The following is a 4,794-nucleotide window of genomic DNA, read 5'->3' as shown; positions in this document are numbered from 1 at the left end:
TTAAAACATCTGATTTTTTGGGGGGGGATATTACATTTCATGTTTGTGCATTGGGATGGACTGTTAAAATGGAAAATTATGCTGAAAGCAAGGAATAATAAAATGAATACATGACTGTTCAAACCTAGCAGAGATTATAGCAACCTAAACACTGAAGAAATCCAGTCAGTCACACCAGCATGAGTATCATCACAAATCTCGAGGAAATGCCCAAAGGCTTAAAACAGACACTCAGAATAATATGTTCCACCAGCACCAAATACAGAGGAATGAAACACTAATGTAAACAAAGGATGCCATCATCCAAGAGGGAGAGTAAGGGTCTGATCCCACACAAATGAAGTCAATGAGAACTTTGTCATGGACCTCAATGGGTACTGGATCAGACACTACAGCTAGGGGCCATTAACAAAAAGGGAGCATACAGCAGGAGTGTTCTAACTCAATTCTGGTTCCTCCTAAATTTATGATGAAGCCACTCTACAGGAGTTCTTGTGCTCTACATGCATGTGATGATACAGATGGGCATTCTCAAGCAGAACCTAGAGGACAGACTATGCTCTGCATGTTTTTAATACATATGCACTGTGGCCATAGGTGCTGGAACTAGAGGTGCTGGGCGTGCTGCCGCACCCTGTGGCTTGAAGTGGTTTCCATTATATACAGGGTTTACAGTTTGGTACAATGGCTCTCAGCACCCCCACTATAAAAATTGGGGCAGCACCCGACTGTGGGCTGGCCTGAGACAACTCCATTCCATGCTGAGTAGTCTTATCTCTGGCAAAGAATAATTTGTACAAAGAGATAAGCCTAGATCCAGGTCAAACCTGAAATCAGGCCAACAACAGTGGGCATTTGTGTTCTGGCCAAACCAAGAGAGCCAGAATTTGGCTCCAGGGCTGAGGGTATGCTCTAAACATTAAATTACTAACCACTGTTGGAACTATTTCAGAGAGAACAACAGAGTCCCTAAAACATTTTAGAATTTAACTGGAAATTAGTGAAAATGTTTGCATTACCTACTTCTAATGAGACATTACTCCTTTCACTTAATTCTCATGATAGGGTAAAATTGTATAGACATTTTGGAGCAAATTCATAACCATCTGATTTAAACTGTACTTTTTATTTTCATCCCTCTTCCACTATCTTGTAGAATCACAAATGAGTGAATTTGTTTTGCAAGGTCTAACATACCAGAGTGCAATCCAGACCAGTGAGGGGCTGTGTCACCCCTGCCATGCAACCCCTACCCTTACAATACCTTCCTGATAGTAGCTCCAACCTGGGCTGCTCTCACAAACAGACTTCCAGCATGCAAGTCACCATAGGTGCTGACTCAGTGGGTGCTCTGGGGCTGGAGCACCCATGGGAAAAGAATGGTGGGTGCTGAGCACACACCGGCAGCCCCCCTACCAGGACCTCCCTCTCCCCGCGGCACCTCCTGTCAACCGGCGAGCCCTGCCAATCGGCACCTTCCCCTCCCTCCCAGCGCCTACTGCCTGCCGTGGATCAGCTGTTTCATGGTATCAGGAATGAGGGCGCAGCATGCTTGGGGGAGGAGGCAGAACTGGGCAGGGAAGAGGTGGGATGGGGGTGGAAAGAAGCAAGGCGGGATGGAGTGTAGGCAGGACCTGGGCAGAGCTGGGGTGGAGTACCCCCAGGTAGATTAGAAGCTCGGTGCCTGTGCAAGTCACACTCTTAAGTGTCTGTGTGTAATTGTAATCTGACAACCACACTTGGGTTACACTGTGGCTCTCACGGTGACACCAACATACTCCCAGTCCCAGATTTCCCCCCATAAATGTATGTCTTGTAGTGCCCAGCCCTCTCCTGGATAATCCAAAAATATTAAGTTCCTTTAAAGGAACAACATACACCAGTTTACCACCTTAAATGGAGTTACCCGGACACTAACTTAAACACAGTGGATTAGATAAAACAATGAAACAGGTTTATTAACTCCAAAGAGAAGATATTAAAGTGAGTACAACCAATGAGGAATTCAAGTCAGAAATGGTTACAAGAAAATAAAGGTAAAAATGTTTAGTGCCTAGCTCCAAAAGAAAGTTTCTCACCGCATGCTTCCAACAGTATTACTGTCCAAACTTTCAGGTCAGGATCCCTCCCCTAGAGTCCAATGGCTTTTTACTTTGTCTTCTCAGGTGTGGACAGGGAGGGGAGGGCACCTCTTGCGATGTTTGCCCCTCCTTTTTATAGTTTCAGTCCTTCTTTGAAAAACAATTTCCACTGAGAACCAAGAGACAGGGGGGTCTGATGGATGAAGGAGACCTCATGCTATGAATGAAGGAACCCTTTGCTCAGATGCAGATCTTTGTCCCTGCCCCCTTTCTTGCCAAAGGATGGCCACTTGATAGGTGATGGCCTATCAGCTTTGTTGACACCTGGAGGGGGCCCATTAGTTTTCCCTTTTGTCTTTAAGAAACTGGTTTAGTCACTCCCCACACTCATCAGCATGATTTCAGCTTATGTTCATAACTTTACACATAATGTTGGTACATGCATTTTACTATGATATTACTGATCAGCATGTTATGAGTTTTCAAATGATGCCTCAAAAGGCATACTTCGTACAAAGATTACTACAACAGTGTTAGGGTGTGAATACAGGGGTGCATTCCATCACATAAGGACATTGTCAAAGTAAGGGGTGTACAGCTCCCTATCTTCTTCCTAATTTGGCTCCCAATTCAGGAAAGCATCTCTAAAGCATCTCTAAGCAGGTGCATATGGTTAAATCCTCTATGGGAAGGCCCAGATCCATAAAGGGGCTTAGACCCAGATCCAAAAAGAAACATAGGCATTTTAGTGATGAGGGTTGCAACATCTAACTTTTAGGAGCCTTGAAAAATCACAAAGTCTGAGTTAAGCACTTAGACTCCCTATACAATACATGGGGAAAGGTAAACACCTGAGAATGGGCTCCACAAAAGTCAACACACTATGCAGGAAGCTGCCAATCAGATGTCAACAAGAGGTATTTGTCCTAAACGCTGCTCTTCGCAAAGAGTTTGGTGCCTAAATCTGGGCTTGGGGGGGGGCACCCCACCAATCTCTGCTTATGATCCACAACCAGGAACACCTCTCCTGGAGTCAGGTGGCTTAAGTACCTCAGTTGTTTCTTGAAAGAATGGCTTAGGCACCTGCCTAGCTTCACACAAAATGGCTAGCAGGACCCCATATAACTTTTAGTCTTAGTGTTAGAGCACTCACCTGGGATGTGGCAGTACCCCTGTTCAATTCCCCCACACACACCTCATGAAGAGAAAGGATTGAACAGGGGAATCCTACCTCTCCAGTGACTGCCCTCACCCCCGAGCTACAAAATCATTCTGTCTCTGCTCCAATTATTTAATTAAAGAATGGTTTAAACAAGAAATATTGAGAAAGACCCACCTCAGAATATCCCATAGTCCAATGGTTAGAGCACTCACCTGAGAGGTGGGGGAGCCCTGTTTAAATCCCATCTCACCAGGACAAGAGGGGAATTAAACCAAGGTTTTCCACCTCTCAGGTGAGTAACCTAACTATTGGGCCAAAGATTGGGGGATAGCTCTTTCCTCCCCTCTGTTTTGTGTAGCACTCAGCAACCTCTGAAAACACTTATCGGGCCAGCCCAGCAGGTGAAATAAGCAGGGTAGGCCTATCTCCACCTGGTTTGAGGACCACCCTGGAGCTTGGAGGGGTGGGGGGGAGAGGAGGCTAATAGGCATCAGCACTGAGGCAATAGTGCATGTGTGACAAGGTAGAACCCTCGGTGTCTAGGGAATTTGTACAGGGAAAATGTAAGCGAGGAGTGAATTCAGGAGCTTACAGGGTTAGGCAGCAGCTGAGCAAGAGTTTTGTGGATCACAGTGGTGCTTAAAAGTGGGACATTTGTGGACCCAGGCTGAAGTGCTTTCCTGAATGGGGGCCTTGATGCACTTGACAGGTGGGGTAAGAGCTCCCCCTTCTCTTTCAACTTGCTTTACCCAGTGCCAGTCACTTGCTCCTGTGTTTCTGTTGGTGCTTACTTGAAATACGTCATTTTATATCCTTGGGTAGAGAAATGAAACAATGAAATGCCTGGTGCATGGGCCTCTTGCCTGGATAGATCTTCCTGCTCTGCTTCTTGGCCTTACCTGGAAGCAGGACAGCAGTGACATTAACCAGCTTTCTGCTCTGATTAATTGTTAATTCTGTCCTGAAATTTCAAAAGCACTACATTTTGAGGGGTTTGGTACATCCAAAAATGAAGGTCTCTTTGCCAAAATGCAAAAATTCCCACCACTATCCTAGTTGAGCTCATCTAAGTAGTACTTAGGATTTAAATTTGTAAACAAACTTAATTTCCAGAAACTCTAAAATGTAGGTGAATTTACCTGGGCCTAAATGTTCTCCTCAGCAAAATAGGAGTGGGCTCTTCATGGTTTGATAGTTTTACCATCATTCTGCCTTTTCATTAGGTCCCAGTCCTACAGCCCTTTCTCACACAAGTGATTCTGTCGACTGGAATAGGATCACTCGCATGAGTAAGTGTTGCAAGATCACATTTAACAATGCCACGAAATCAAATAGTGGGTTGTATTGCAGAAATTAAATATATATATAAATTAATTCGCTATGTTCTGAATCAGTATACTTAAGATATAAAAAGGTCAAATCCTGCTAGGCATATACACACAAGCAATCCCATTGACTTCAAGTGAATAAGGCAAACATGATTTGCCCAAAAGATAGTACCTCTGGTTTTGGAAGTAGTGTTTGCTCAGAGGAGCACAACTGATGAAATAC

This window comes from Chrysemys picta, chromosome 5 (genome assembly GCF_011386835.1).
Source record: "Chrysemys picta bellii isolate R12L10 chromosome 5, ASM1138683v2, whole genome shotgun sequence".
In the NCBI taxonomy this organism is placed as follows: Eukaryota; Metazoa; Chordata; order Testudines; family Emydidae; genus Chrysemys; species Chrysemys picta.
This window is presented reverse-complemented; position numbering follows the sequence as displayed.